This window comes from Caretta caretta, chromosome 6, assembly GCF_965140235.1.
Source record: "Caretta caretta isolate rCarCar2 chromosome 6, rCarCar1.hap1, whole genome shotgun sequence".
Taxonomy (NCBI): Eukaryota; Metazoa; Chordata; order Testudines; family Cheloniidae; genus Caretta; species Caretta caretta.
Genome location: NC_134211.1, coordinates 79487109 through 79504323, shown reverse-complemented (window position 1 = coordinate 79504323; position 17215 = coordinate 79487109).

Genomic DNA, 17215 nt, shown 5'->3' with positions numbered 1-17215 from the left:
CTTGTACTGATGTTTGAAGCATGCATGCATCACATCCCCAGGATGTGCCAGCAAGCTTCTGAATGATGTTAACACTTGTCTTTACTTTCTTTTTCAAGGTGTTGATAGCTCAGCATCTGATCGAGGATAACTCCAAGGTGCCATGGGTTGTGGTCATGAGATGGAGGCAGATCACAAAAGTTTACCTGAAGCTGCACTTTGACTTTGTGGTTATCCCAGTGGAAGGCAGAGAATACTGTTTTCAAAGTGTTGGGTTCTCAGTTGCCAAACTTTGAAATACGTCTCAAGTGTGTGGAGGTCACTGTTCATAACCTTTTCTTGGGCCTTCAGAGAGGACATTTGCATTTCTAGTCCAATGTCATCTGCATAGATGAATTTACAGCATGATATGACCAGAATGTTGCTGGTTTAGATTGAACAGCTAAGGCACTAAAATGGATCCCTGTGGGAGGCTGTTGTTCAAACTCTATGGTTTGTTAGCAGATACATCAAGATTTATGTTGAATCTTTTGTTACTCAACATCTCGGTGATGAGATAACTGGTGCTATGGCCATCTAGTTTGACCTCTTGTGTAACACAGGCCATAGAATTTCAATCAATTACCTCTGTACTGAGCCCAATAGACAATTCTCAGTGAAATTATTTTGACAAAATCTATGTCAAAATGCAGTTTTTGGTTGACTGAATCTTCACAAATTTTTCAAGTTCACCAAATAATTTTGACTGGAATGAAAAAGTCCAAATGTTATGGTGATGTCAAAACAAAATATTTTGTTTCAACTTGAAAAATTTCATTCAGGAGAAATCAGAAGCAAGATAGATGCCTGGATCTGTGGTCTCTTGATAGTGCAGTGGGCACACAAGTGGTCAGGGGAAGAGCAGGCAGGTCGCTTCAAGGCTCAAGATGTCTGTCTTTAATGGTTTGGGAGGTGGGGCATGTTGTAGGACCAACTTGTGCCTCTTCTGCATTTCACTGTGAGCAAATCACATCCATATAACGTCTTGATTATTCATTTAGGAAAAAATGAGTTTGGGGCTTGCACCGAGGTGAATTTGAAAGACAGGATCTATCAGGAATGTGGGCTGGGTCAATGCAATGACCAGGGCCTGGGCAGTCAGGCCCAGGAATCAGAGCCAGTCAAAACCAAAGCCAGAGTCAGGTGCCAAGCTGAAGGTTAGAGATGGAGACAGCATCAGAGATAAGGCAAAGCAACAGGGACCTGGAGTAGGGCAGGAGAGCAGGAACTGGGAGTAGACAGGAGTCTAGGATAGGAGGAAAGGAACCAGCAGTAGGCAGGCAGAGAAGCAGGAACTGGGCACAGGCAGGAAGGCAGGGTTTAGGAGTCATCTAAGCAGAAGGGTTCCATAGTAGCAGCCAGTGAGGGATTCCATAATGCATATGCCTTATGATACAGTCTTTAATCATGTGATCACATACCATTTTTTCCATTTGACCCTAGCCTCATTCAATGCACAGGATGAGCCTGTGAGATGGTGAGATTCAGGAATCTTGTGTTCCGTTCCAGGTTCTAGGGGGGACAGAGCTCTAGTGAGCACAGAGCCTTTCTTACAGTTCCCAAAAAGTCATGACCCCCTCATCCCCTGATTCCCCCAGCCTGTCTCTGTTCCAGTTCTGTCTCCTCCCACATGGCCCTACTGGTCCTCATCCCAGTCCCAGTCTCCACTCCTCTGCTCCGCTTCCCAGTCCCCTTGCCAACAGAATCCTAGTCACTAGGTTGACCAGATGGCAAGTGTGAAAAATCGGGCCTTATAATGAGAACTGTAGGCAACATTAATTTTAAGTTATGATTTGCTGGATATATTTATCCTGTTTGTATGAATGTATCATCTTTGTATCTAAAGTTATGAAAATTGACTATGTACGAGTATTTCAAATGTGTCCGGCCTGTGGTATCACCCACCAGGTAATTTACAGACAATTTGGCCAGCACATTATGAATGAACTGTTCAAGTTGATGGCCCATCAAAGAACACTTAGCTCTCACAATAGGCCATAAAAGAAACTTGTTCCCATCCGGTGACTCTTCCTGTGGATGCTTTAACCAGAATTTTGGTAATGGGCCATGGCTATTCTTCTGAGTCATCAAAGCATGTAGGCATGTGACTTGCTCATGTTACCCAGGACTCCATCTTGTGCCTGTAATTTTCCACAAACTAAGACTGAGAGTGTTCCCTCCACATGGAAAAAGATATTAAAAATTCTGGAAGTATCTCCATTTTGCTTCCTTTCTGCTCTGGTCTCTGGACTTACACCAAAAGGAGGATTCTAATCGATGGACTGAGGACCTTCAAATCTTTTGGAAGTTACCAGAGACTTTACAAGCCAGCAATCTGTAACATCACTGTTACAAGCCTGATGCAAGAACTTTGCAATGATTGCATGCATTTGATTTCCTTAACCATTTTAATTCTTTCATTATTCTTTTCTTTTATAAATAAACCTTTAGATATTAGATACTAAAGGATTGGCAACAGCATGATTACTGGATAAGATCTGAGTTATATATTGACCTGGATATATGGCTGATCTTTTGAGATCAGACAAACTCTTTTTTGTTTGATGAAATTGGTTTTCAATAACCACTCATCATAAAGTGTAGTGTCTGGGTGGTAAAACAAGGCCTGGGATGCCCAAGGAAACTGCGATTTGGACTTCTTGTTAACCAGTGTGGTGAGACAGAAGTTTGTTTTTGTTATGGCTTGACATATCTAATGTAAGAATAATCACCAGTTTTGGGGAGAGTCTACCCTATTTCTCAGCAGTTTTTCCTGAACCTGGCACCCTCAGCTGTGACCCACTGAGGCACAGTGACAGTGGCTTTATGGGAATTTCATATATGTATGAAGAGAAAAATGTGTGCATGTGTGTGTCTCCAGAGTGCTCAGAGGAGACTATGCCATGGATTTGGGGGTTTCTACATGATCACCAGGGTTAGGGAAGTATACAATAGTGTACTTTCTTCAAAGGAGTTCCAAATGATCTATTTCAAGGATTGACTTTTCAAAACTGATGTAAATGAAGTGACCTTTTAAAAAGAAAAATATATTAAGAAAAAAACCACTTTAAACTGTCACTTCCCATCTTTGTCCTCGGTCAAAAACCTGGTATTTTGTGTATGGATAATAATTATACATCTAACCTTGTCAAACAGCATAAACCTTTTAATTTTTTAGAGGAGAATGTTTGCTAATGATTGTCCTAGTCCAGTGCCAGTGTAGTTATAGGATACATGGTATATTTTGTTCTGCCCACATCAGTACAAATAGAAAACAACATAATCCTATCCAATACTATCAGAATTAGAACAAAAAGTTAGAAACCTATCCTCCGTTTAGTACATGACTTCAGGAACTGGAATCTGCCAGATAGTCACTTAACAAATTACTGTTCCAGAAGACCACTTTTACCTAATTCTTTTGACAAGCTTAGGTTATTTGAACTAGGCAATAAGCCAACTTCCATGTTAGCATGAGATGAATAAAACAGCACAATATTGTTAATGTTGTTATATCAATTAAGGGTGTAAGATACAGTACTTTGTGACAATGAGATTTACAGAGCCGTCGGTTTTTATCACACACTGTACTCTTCAGAGAAATTGGCCTGTATGAATATGGAAGACAGATGTTAGAGAAAAGGAAGCTGTATGCCATTCTTGTTAAGGTTGGGATGATTTTTTTAAAAGGATCACTGTTGGATGAGAAGATATCATAGGGAAACTAGACAAACCAGAGGGTTTTGTACCTTATCCCAGTCCCGTCCCTTCTGCCAGTGATGCCTGCCTTGAATTTCTCTGTTTCTCCCATGCTTTCTTCTGTGCTGCCCCTTATTGGTGGAATGATCTTCCTAAAATTAAATTTCTTCCGAATTTCTCTTTCTAAAGATCCCTTCCCGAAGTCCACTTTTGCCATGACATCTACCAGAAATCATACCACCTATGCTGTTTGAATGGGATACCAGTCAGGAATAGCCACTTACTTATTTTACTTTAAAAGTAAGACATCTGAGATGATTTGGAACCATCAAGTTGTGCAATAGTTAAACTCTTTACCCCAGTCATTACATTATTCTTGTCCGCCCTTCTGGGTGGATGGGTTAAGGCTCGAGGTGTGGCATCACCCTCAGCTTGAAGTGATTTCCAGAGTATACAGGGTTTACCATTTTGTTCAATGGTTTAAAGCACCCTCACTATAAAAAGTGTTCCAACACCACTGCTCCCTCCCCCATTCACTCCTATTGTTTTGTGCACATACTTTGCTGCATTTTGTCTTAAATGATGATTGTGTAAGGTCTTTGAGGAAGGGACCCTTTGCTCCTCTATACTTGTACAATGCTCAGCCCAATGGATCTGACTCCTAAATCCCTCCTGGGTATTTGGGACACTAATGCTATACAAAGAATAATAATAATGTCTTTTTAAGCTACACTTCTGCATTCAGGGAACAAAATACCTGATTTTGTATCATTGCCATCTTCTCTGACCTAGAGTTTGGCCTTCCCCACAGACCTTCCCTGCTGTTGTCTTCTTTCTACTGACTCAGAGGAAACTGAGGCAGGGTGCCACTCAGACACCCTTGTCCAGAAGAGGGTGCTACATGTGGCATAATTGGCAGGATCATGAGATTTCTCATGTTAAGGAAGGACGAGACACCATAAAGCCATAGATGTTGTCCTTGGCAGTGAGATGGCTACCCTCTCAAGCTGGTAGGTAGAACAGGAGCAACAACCACAGACGTTCCAGCTCTGGTTGCTGGGAATGCCCAGGCTTCCCTGGCAGTATGCTGTGGAGATCCAACAGGAGGAAGAGTTCAGCCACCCCAGAGACAGAAAGGGAAAGCAGTGGGGAGCCTGCCCAGTCATATATTGTGGGTAACAGGGGCATGCAAGGTGGATTTTCCCCTACATGCATCATGAGTGAAAGCTCTGCCCCATTGCACAGGATCTCAGGAAGACTGGGGAAGCCCAGCACGACTTGCCTGGATTTTGGCCTTCTCTACCAACCTTCCCTACTGGTGCCTTCCCCTGGTGACTTAGGGCTCTGCTGGAGCCTTCCTATTCATAGAATCATAGAATATCAGGGTTGGAAGGGACCTCAGGAGGTCATCTAGTCCAACCCCCTGCTCAAAGCAGGACCAATCCCCAATTTTTGCCCCAGATCCCTAAATGGCCCCCTCAAAGATTGAACTCACAACCATGGGTTTAGCAGGCCAATGCTCAAACCACTGAGCTATCCCTCCCCGCACTTCATTGCAGAATGTGCAAGGGATCTGCCAACAATCACCTGCAGCTGTCTCCCCCAAGTGCCTTCTCTTTAACCATGTTGGGCAGCAGGTAAACAGTCCATGTACATTGGCCCAAACTCTGTCTTAAAGGTGGCAGTCATCCTGTGACACAGTGATGAATATCTTCTGATGGAATTTGAGGGGTTGAGTGATTATATACTTATTTATCATGATCGTTAAGGGATTAAATACTGCTCCATCCTCCAAATTCCTGGAGGTGCCCAGATGTAGTAACTCCAGAGTCTAGTCCAGAATACACAGGTTGGGAGAGCTGACCACCAGGGTCCACAGTCACTTAATGCACCAAAATTCAGTTACATAAAGCTCCCTTCATGCTGCAGCATTTAAGGGCAGACAGAGGAGCTCCAGGTCCACATGGAGACACTGGCCATGGCCGCTCATAGAACAGGGACACAATAGTTGCCATGGAACAGATTTGTTACTACTTGTCACTTACTAGAGGAGGATTCCTTCCCTAGCACCATATCTGGCTATTTAGTTTGCGGCAGGTCATATAACTTAGCTCTAAACAAAATGTTTATTTGTTTGGCTAACTCTTATGTCCCAAAATGTAATTATAAATGGGGAATCAGGATTAAGCGGGTATGTTTCCAAGGTGGTCCCAAGGGGATCTGTTCTTGACCCTATGCTATTTACCACTTTTATCAGTGACATGGAAGACAACATAAAATCCCCGCAGATAAAGTTTGCAAGTGACACAAAAATTGGGAGAGTGGTAAATAAGGAAGAGGCCAGGTCACTGATTTAGAACAATCTGGATCACTTGGTAAACTGGACAGAAGTAAACAGTATGTGTTTAAATACTGCTAAATGTGAGTGTGTACAGGTAGGAACAAAGAATGTAGGCCCTACTTACAAGATTGGGGACCCTATCCTGGGAAGCAGTGACTCTGAAAAAGATTAGAAGTTCATGGTGGATAATAAGATGTACATGAGCACCAGTGTGAGGGTATGGCCAAAAGAGCTAATGTGATCCCGGAATGCATAAATCGGGGAATCTTGAACTGGAGTAGAGAGGTTATTTTGATTCTGTATGTGTGGCACTGGTAGGAGTGCTGCTGGAATACTTTATCTACTTGTGGTGTACACAATTTGAGGAGGATGTTGACAAATTTGAGAGGGTTCAGAGAGGAGCCGCAAGAATGATTAAAGGATTAGAAAGCATTCCTTATAGTGGCTGAGCTCTTTCAGTCCATCTATTTAGCTTAACAAAAAGAAAGTTAAGGGGTGACTTGATTACAGTCTATAAATACCTAAATGGTGAACAAATATTTAATTATGGGCTCTTCCAGTCTAGCCGAGAAAGGTATACCACAATTCAATGGCTGGAAGCTGAAGCTAGACAAATACAGACTGGAAATAAGGCATACCATTTTAACAGTGAGATTAATCAACGATTGGAACAGTTTAACAAGAGTCATGGGGGATTCTCCATCACTGACTATTTTAAAATCTAAATTTGATGTTTTTTTTCTGAAGGATACACTCTAGGAATTATTTCAGGGAAGTCCTATGGCCTGTGTTACACAGAAGGTCAGCCTACATGATCACAATGGTCTTTTCTGACCTTGGAATCTATGACACTATAAGTTTATTCATGGGAAATGTTATTCCATGCCCTGTTACATAAAAATGTAATTAAGGGACTTAGAAAATAATGGGTAGCCCAGAATGTTGGGCAGCTGTAGCTAGGGTAGCTATCTGGAGGCTAATATTCCCTCTGAAGTGCATTCAGCGTGTTGCCTTACACCTAGTCTGAAAGTAAAGGCTGGTGGGATCCATCCACCTCTAATTTCTGTGATTAATGACTACTTGCTGCTCTTATGCTTGCTGCAAGCTTGCGCTGCTCCAACAGGCATGATTTTAATGTATAATTTGTCATACATTTGAACACGTTACCTGAATGTTGATGTTGTATCCTGACACTTTGAAAGCTGCTGTGGTATGCGTAGCAGTTAGCACATCGCACTTGAATCATCTTTGCACTTTCCCGAAGCAAATTTCATGCTCAGATATTTTATGCTTTATGTCTTGGTTTGTGATGTTGCTTAGCAATCAAACTCTCTCTCTCTCTCTCTCTCTTTCTCAAGAATGGCTGCCTCGTACTTTCTACAAGAAAGAATCACTGCAACAAGGGGGCGGGGAGGATTTGAATCTGTTGAGTGTGTTAATTTCATTTTTGCTAAGCACAAAACTAAAAAATTGATGATGATCAGTAACATCCACGTCCGTTATTTGACAAAGAGCAAAGAAAGGATATTCGGGTGCTGCTGTGTAGGATTTGCCTCACATACGGGGCTTCCCTTTCTTTTTACAGCCATTTGTTCTGGTATGAAGAAAGACTGCTTCCAAACAGCAAATTCACATACTGATGGAACATAAACTTTATCACATTGTTTAGCAGTATGAAGAACCAGGCTGTGAGTCAACCTAAGGGCACCTTGGCTAGCCTTTAATGTTCTTTGTCTTGCAAGGACAAATCCTGTTGCTGAACATCACGTAGAATTGAGGGATGAGCCAGGAGCCATACCTGATAAATGCCACAGCTCACTTACAATGAAAATTGCATGCATTTTTTCCTCTTTGTCACAGAGTGCTGTGTGGAATTTAGAAAAATGAAAGAATGCAGTATAGAGATGGCACTTAGTAATGTATGAGTTTTACAGGAATTAAAAGCTTAAGGAAATTTTAAATTTCACAAGACACTAGCAGTACAAGCATCCTCACAATATTTCCACTGTGACAGTGTGCCTCAATGCTATGCAGGAGAGCTCACATCTAAGTGTGAGAATGTAAATAATTCTCCATGCCTATTCAGTACTTGGCCTCTGTGTTGAGACTGGAGACAAAAATGTTAACCATTATTATCACTGACGGCAAAATTCATAGGGACAGCATAAGGCCAATGTGCCACTTAAACCCTAGCTCTCTGTAAAGATGTACATTCCATCTATTGAACCAGCTATGTGTAAGGTGTTTAGCAAAAAGGTGGGCATGGTTTTTGTGATATAGTCACTTGTCCATTAGTACCAGAAAGAGACCACCAATCCTTTTCATTTAAGTCCCTGAGCTGCCTCACTTAGTAGTATTAAATTTAATGAGTTCATAATTGCAAGTGAATGTTTACCTGATTTTATTTAAGCTGTTGCTAGCTGCAATGTGTAGTGGAATATGTGTCTTCACCGGTCCGGGATGTGTGCAAAGTCTCATTGCTGCTTCACTTGCTGCTAGGTACTTTGGCAGACAAAATATCTGATGAGAGCTGTCACTCTAATAAAGATGTATTAGTTCTGAAGTCTTCTGTGAGTTTATATTGCGGATTACATCCAATGTAAAGAACTGCAAGTGATGCCTCAGTGCAATTTTCCAGAGGAAACCATGAATAGATATGGGCAATTTGAAATACTAGAGCTGCTTAGATACCCAGCTTTGGTAACATCAAAGCTTTCACATGGAGGTAATCCGATAACCTTTCTAGAAGCCACTGCAGGTTAGATGATTGGAAACTACCCTTAAAATAACTGGTTAGAGTTTTAAGAACTACTGCTTGATCAGCATTAAGCATCACTGTATAAGAGGATGGAGGTGTAAAGAAAGTCAGAAAAACATTAGAGGAAAAACTCCCTCCATTGCGGGAGGGAAAAGAAAAGAAAAATCAGAGGTAACTCTAAGCACACAACACTCAGGGTCAGGTTTCCTTCTTCTTTATGGTTTGTATTACATAACTTGGATCATTATCTCCTCCCAGTGACTCTTGAAACTAACTCAACAGTTTGCCGTTTCACTCATTCATGACTGTCTTCACTCCGCCTGCACGCTACATTAATAGGCTTGTGGCTTTCAGATTAGTCAATATTTCATTAGCACAGGGCCTGCTTCTGATTTGCACTAGGTCTCCATTGCCACTTTGGCAATGTAAAGGGGCCTTTAAAGTGATATCTTAAATGTCATTTATGTGTCCTTTCAGGCCTCTTTACATAGTATGGCATTATAGAGGAGCACTGGCATAAATGAGAGTCAGGTTCCACAGCCTATAAGCTAGAAGCCTTGCTAGAACAAAGGTATCAATACTATCTAAAATAATTGAAACAGGCTAAAATATTTACCTCAAATGAAATTACTTAGCAACACATTTTGTAAAGGAACTGTGGAGAGGAAGAGATGAAGGTTAGTGGATGGGGTGGGTGATGGGTTCTGCTCCGAAAACCTTCTGCAATAACAACTAACAATGGGTTTCAGAACCAGATGTCATCGGCTTTACTACTTTTGTCTGAGTACATCAGCAAATATCACACAGACAAGATCCAGTGAAGCAAAACTATCCGCTAAAGAACAGCATAGTGGCACCTCTGTAGAATGCAACAGCCACCACTGTAACACTGGTAAACCAAGTGATAGCTGTGACCACGTCCATAGGTGTTAGCTAAGAACTGACAAACTCATAGCTGGAAACCAAACCAGCTCACCTATATGTTAGATTTGTTCAAAATAGACATTAGTCTCATAAGAATGTATTTAGCATCTAGACTTTGTGAAATGCTTGTAAGTTGCTGCATACATTAATCTCATTTGTAAAGCCCGAATTCCATGTTCTAAGGAGATACGTAAGTTTTGCTTTATAACTTTGAAAATGTTTGATCTGAACTTGTGAGCCCAGACCCAGGAATCGTCCCCTTCTCCCCCATTAAGGAGGCCTATCAAGATTAAATGGGCCATTAAGACACATCACAATTTAAAGGATTTGTTAATGGCTCTATGCCACCTTGGAAATGCTATGTGCAAGGGAGCTCATCTCATGGACTGGAAGGCCAAATGTAAAAGACAAAACAAGGTCACAAGAAAATCTGTTATCTCTTTGCTGTTTGAACTCTCACAGGGATAGACACTCTAAACTGAGGCAGAAATCCCCAAGGTTAGCCCTGGGCCCATCCTGAAAGATTTCTGAATTGATAGATCACTACAACTCTGTCACTGTTAGAACTTAGGTTTCAGAGTAGCAGCCATGTGTTAGTCTGCATCGCATTTGTGTGTATGTGTTTGCTTGCTTTAACCTATAAATAACTCTCATTTATTTTTCCTAGGTAATAAACCTTTAGATAATGTATTACAGGATTGGCTACAGGCATTGTCTTTGGGGTAAGATCTAAGGTACCGACTGATCTGTGGTAAGTGACTGGTCTCTTGGGACTGAATATTTTATGATTTTTGGTGTAAGTGACCATTTATCGTGAAGTCCAGCTTGCCTGTGTGGCGAGATAGACTGGAGAGTCTAAGGGGACTGTCTGTGATGCCATGGTAGGTCTGGCCTACTGATCCAGGAGTTCACATTTGTTACTGGCTTGGTAAAATCTAATTATAGAATGTACCACCAGTTTAAGGTGTATGCCCTGCTTTTGACAGTCTGCCCTGAGGTAGGCAATCAGAGTCATGAGCCACTCCAGACAGCGTGACAACCACCAGTGATTCAGTTTCTCTCATTGCCCTTGCTTCCTTCAGTCCAATATTGAGTAGCACTGTGTGACCTCTGAAGGGCTAAATTTGTGTAGGGTTTGCAAACTGAAATCTACTGTTGTATTGGCTAGGGGTCTGCAGCTTCTTTGGGAGGCTCATAGTCATTATGTTCACCGCATACACACAGAAGTTAGATAAAAACATAAATACTCTTGCTGGAAGGTTGCAGTGTAACACTACATGATTTCTTAGCATTCAGAACCATATCACACAAAAGCCCTTAAAACAGAGAGGTGCAGCTCAACCCATCTAACCATAGTTTTGCTGGCTTCTCACTAACTCTCGCTGCCAGATGCTTCACTACAGAGCTCCCTAACTTGCCAGTTGGACTAGACACCCCCCTTCTCCACTCTTGCAGTGATAGCTTGCAGTTCCAACACAGTTCTTAGAACACCACAGTAGTCTATTAATATGAACCTCAAAGATGACTGCTCCCCTATACACAAGAAGATCTGAACCTTCCCTCTTTCCTTACATGTCTTTGAGAGGGTCTGAAGATTGCTGAAGGAAAGCTCTTGGGGAAGAAACAATAGAAACTGGCTGATTGGAGGAAGGTTTGCTGTCTTTGCAACTGTGCAGCTTGTGTGTTTATAAAAATCTGTGACTAAGGGTATGTCTTCACTACCCGCCAGATCGGCGGGCAGCGATCAATCTAGTGGGGATCGATTTATCGCGTCTAGTCTAGACATGATAAATCAACCCCTGAGCACCCTCCTGTCGACTCCTGTACTCCAGCGCTGCAAGAGGCGCAGGCAGAGTTGATGGGGGAGCGGCAGCAGTTGACTCACCATGGTAAATCGATCTAAGTACATCGACTTCAGCTACATTATTCACATAGCTGAAGTTGCGTAACTTAGATCGATCCCCCCACCCCCCAGTGTAGACCAGGGCTAAGGACTTACATTTTCAAACATATCAGGGCTCTCTTTAAGTGGGTTTGAGGTTTGATTTAACTGTGACAGATATGACATTATCCTGCAACCTCCTGGACAAATGTAATTGAATTAAGTTAAATCTTACTAAATTAAGTTTAAGTATTTTAGGAGTTCACTGTATTAAAAAATGCAAATGTTTATGTGCTATTGACCACAGACCTCAAGGAACTACAGTTAGTGGGTGGTTAGGCAAATTTACTTAGGTTGTAACACCTTTAGCATATGACCACCACCTAGAGATAGGCTTACAAATACTGCCTTAAACTGAATTTTTCAGGGACCAACAGACAAGGAAAGTATTTTTGGTTAAATAGCCTGAGAACTAAGGCCATTGAGAAGAAACTAAATGAATTATTTGCATCGGTCTTCACAGCTGAGGATGTGAGGGAGATTCCCAAACCTGAGCCATTCTTTTTAGGTGATTAATCTGAGGAACTGTCCCAGATTGAGGTGTCATTAGAGGAGGTTTTGGAACAAATTAATAAACTAAACATTAATAAGTCACCAGGACCAGATGGTATCCAGCCAAGAGTTCTGAAGGAACTCAAATGTGAAATTGAAGAACTATTAACTGTAGTCTATAACCTATAATTTAAATTAGCTTCTGTACTGGAGGATAGCTAATGTGATGCCAATTTTTAAAAAGGGCTCCAGAGGTGATCCCGGCAATTACAGGCCGGTAAACCTGACTTCAGTACCGGGCAAACTGGTTGAAACTATCATAAAGAACAAAATTGTCAGACATATAGATGAACATAATTTGTTGGGGAAGAGTCAACCTGGTTTTGTAAAGGGAAATTTTGCCTCACCAATCTACTATAATTCTTTGAGGGGGTCAACAAGCATGTGGACAAGGGTGATCCAGTTTCTCTCATTGCCCTTGCTTATATAAGTGGATATAATATACTTAGATTTTCAGAAAGCCTTTTACAAGGTCCTTCACCAAAGGCTCTTAAGCAAGGTAAGCTGTCATGGGATAACAGGGATAATCCTCTTATGGATTGATAACTGGTTAAAAGATAGGAAACAAAGGGTAGGAATAAATGGTAAGTTTTCAAAATGGTAAGAGGTAAATAGTAGTGTCCCCCAGGGGTCTGTACTGGGCCCAGTCCTATTTAACATATTCATAAATGATCTGGAAAAAGGGGTAAATAGTGAGATGGCAAAATTAGCAGATAATACAAAATTGCTCAAGATAGTTAAGTCCCAGGTACACTGTGAAGAGCTACAAAGGATATCTCAAAACTGGGTGACTGGGCAACAAAATGGCAGATGAAATTCAATGTTCATCAGTGCAAAGTAATTCACATTGGAAAACATAGTCCCAACTATATATATATATATATATATATAAAGATGGGGTCTAAATGAGTTGTTACCACTCAAGAAAGAGAATCTCTATGCGTAGTAATTCCATGCTCTAATAAGAATATAACAGTAGGGATCTATTATTGACCACCTAACCAGAATAGTGATAGTGACGATGAAATGCTAAGGGAGATTAGAGCGGCTATCAAAATAAAGAACTCAATAATAGTGGGGGATTTCAATTATCCCCATATTGACTGGGTACATGTCACCTCAGGACAAAATGCAGAGACAAAATTTTTCGATACTTTAAATGACTGCTTCTTGGAGCAGCTGGTACAGGAACCCACAAGGGGAAAGGCAACTCTTGATCTAGTCCTGAGTGGAGTGCAGGATCTGGTCCAAGAGGTAACTTTAACAGGACCGCTTGAAAATAGTAACCATAATATAATAACATTTAACATTCCTGTGGTGGGAAGAACACCTCAACAGCCCAACACTGTGGCATTTAATTTCAGAAAGGGGAACTATGCAAACATGAGGAGGTTAGTTAAACAGAAATTAAAAGGTACAGTGACTAGAGTGAAATCCCTGCAAGCTGCATGGACACTTTTCAAAGACACCATAATACAGGCTCAACTTAAATGCATACCTCCAAATTAAAAACATAGTAAAAGAACTAAAAAAAGAGCCACCGTGGCTTAACAACCATGTAAAAGAAACAGTGAGAGATAAAAAGGCATCTTTTAAAAAGTGGAAGTCAAATCCTAGTGAGGTAAATAGAAAGGAGCATAAACACTGCCAAATTAAATGTAAAAATGTAATAAGAAAAGCCAAAAAGGAGCTTGAAGAACAGCTAGCCAAAAACTCCTTAGGGAAGAGTTAGAAGGACTTTATCCTACTAAAGCCCCGTAAGGCTGGCTGCTGGTTCTCACCCAGTGATGAACTTGTGATTACAGGAAAAAGTCTTGTGTGGGGTATGAAAGACTAATCACCAAACAGAGCCCTTGCTGGAGTTGAGATGATCTCTGGCAAGCTTATTAGCATACATGTAAGTTCTTTTATTTTTTTTAATGTTTTCTCTGTAATATTTTCACCACAAGAATAAATGTGCTTGCTTATAAAAGGTAGTCTGATAACTTATAACTGTGGCAGTTACAGTGTACCATCTCTTAAAAGTTTGTCTTTTGCTGGGGATATCACAGCATAGGCATAGAACGGCGCAGTCTGGAAATACACACATCTCTCTCCTTTCTGAGTGGGATATCCTGCAAAAGAGGTGACTGCTGAGGAGCAGGGAGCCTTGAGTAGGAGCCCATGATGAACCACAGATTGGAAATACAGGTGCTGTTGCCCTGAACTGTGACAATAACTGTTTCACACAGTTCTACCATTGAGTCACTCAGTTGATATAGAAGGAACAAAAGCTACCTCTGCACTCATGGCATCGAACTTGCACACCTGAACTCAACAAAACAATCCTTGTGCAGTTGTAGAGAAAAGTGGATTAGTTGTGAGGACAACAAGTGAAACTCTTGTCCCAAACAAGCATGAACCAGTTCCCGTACCCCATGCATTCACACAAACACACATACTATTTTCTCCCTTACACAGTATGGAGAGTTCTGACCTCCACAGAACAAAATATTGTGTGATGGCAAATATAAACTCAAAATATGTATTCAAGTCAGACTTTTTACTTTTGAGTATTCAGTGATCTTTGATGTGGCCCATGCCAGCTGCTTACTAACAGAGAGCTGGAAGGGCAATTAGTTAGAGGAAATGCTGTTCATTGCAGTGTTATGACTTTTTTTCTTGATGTCCTTTTATGTGCTATTTCCCATCTTCTTTTTCGTCTTCTCTCCCCCTCCCCCCCCCCGATGCTCAGTATTGGTATTCTATTAAAACAAGTCCAAGCTCTCATATTCCAGTCAGCCATTTTCTTATACTGTATCTAATTTGGGTACAAAATGTAAGTCAGGGGGGTGAAATTCTAGCTCCATTAAGGTTAATAGAAGTTTTACCCTTGTCTCCATTTCGACCAAGACTTTACCCAAGACTTTACTTTATTTAGTTTGGGTACTACATTTTCCTGCTCTTGGACTGGAAGGTCCATCAGCAAGGCGATCTTAAGAGATATGAGACTAGATGAGAAAAAATCAGTGGCAGTTGTATTTACTTCTTCATTCCCTAAACTTCCATGATCAGCCAAAACCCTCAAGAACAGAGAAATAAAACCTCCTAAGAGTCACTTCCCATACATTTCTTTTGCCACATTGATAAACTTCCTCATCTGCCCACACCTTACCAACAATCAGGGATATTTTAGCAAAGTTCAGCTCAGCAAAAAACATATCGATTTTATAAGTTGGTTGAAAAAATACTGGAAAATCATGATTAAAAAATCCCATTCTTTTCATTCCGTTTTTGAAATTTCAAAATTAAAAAAATGTTGACTAGCTCTATAGTATTTAAATAGCAGTGATGGGGGAAAAATGACAATTGTAATCAATATTTTACCTCTCTCTCTCTCTCATATTTATATATCTATATATCTATATAATGTATGTATGTATGTTTGAAATTTTTAAAGAAAGAATGCAGGGAACTCTATTTTTGCTTTTTTGGGCAGAGGGATCAGAGGGATAAAGTTTCTCTATTATACATTGTTTCAAGTCGGGATCATCCTGTAGTTCTTAGACCTCTAGAGAGTTCATTCCTTATTTCTCTAAAGTTTATAATTAAGTAAAATTAAAAGTTAAAGCCAATTTATTTCATGCTCTCTATTAATACTGAGCCAAATTTTCAACTACTACAAAAGTGAATGTCCACATACAAGAATTCATGCACCGATATATACCTGAAACTGTACACTAATTTACCACCATCTTGCACACAAAACAAATAATTGTGTACACATACTCCCTCCCTTGCCCTTCCTATCTTAATTTTTATTCTGCGTTTCATTTTGCCTATGTAGACTGAAAGTTCTGTAAGGGAGGATATATTTTTTTTTAATCTATGGCTTCTGAAGTGCTGTGTACTTTTTTTCCCCTAAGCCTGCTCTCATTAAAGTTAATGGAAAGATTCTCATTAACATCAATGGTGAGCAGGCTCTTATGGCACAATAGTAATGCCATGCATGCTCAGTTACCTGATTTGCATATAGAGTTGTCATAGTGGGCTCTTTTCCTTACAAAAAATTTGCCCCACTAAATTTGTGGTTGAGCATTAGTTACAGGCATGCTTGGAAAATTCAGACATTTCACCTATAAATATTCTTATTTTACAATATAGAGACTTGAAAAGCTTTCTGTTACTTCACCAATGACTTGCAATAACTCACTACAGAACTTGGTAATAATCTTGTTGACGTTATAAACAAGAGAGGAAGGGAAAAGCTACACCAGGGGCACATTTTCTGTCAGTCTAAGTGCACAAATGGGCATGTACACCGCAACATGACCATAAAACTGTCCCCTTACAACATTCCTCTTCATCAGTAATCATAGTCTGCTGTATTTTGATTATAAGAGAGAGAATTACTCAAGTCCCTGGACCCAAATGCCTCTCTTATACCTCAGAATCTGCTTCATATCTCATACATAAATGTGGCTATATTACTAGAACCAGTTGGGGTAGTTATATTAACTTTTGTTCACCTAAAGACAAAGAAATCAGGGGAAGAAAAAGTTACATTTATGAGCACATAAAGAAACCAGACTAATCTGTAAGGTAAGGATGGTTATTTCTGTTTATCTTAATAAATGTTTATCAGAATCTTGTTTCTTTTCTACAGCCTCTACTTTTAAATTTAACATAGTTTGCTTATTAAATTTAATAAATAAATAAAGATCCCTCTTTCAGTGTACTAAGGGTGAAATGTTTTGACTTCTCACAAGAAATGCATTTCTTTCTGAACTTGACCAGTGATTAGGGCACTAACCAGGGACTTGGGAGACCTGTGTTCAATTCTGTGCTCTGACACAGAGTGTATGACCTTGGGCAAGTCACTTAGCTTCTTTGTGCTTCACTTCCTCATCTGTCAAATGGGATAATCATACTCCCTTACCTCACAGACGTATTGTGAGGAAAAATACATTAAAGATTATTATGATAATGGAGGACATGCAAG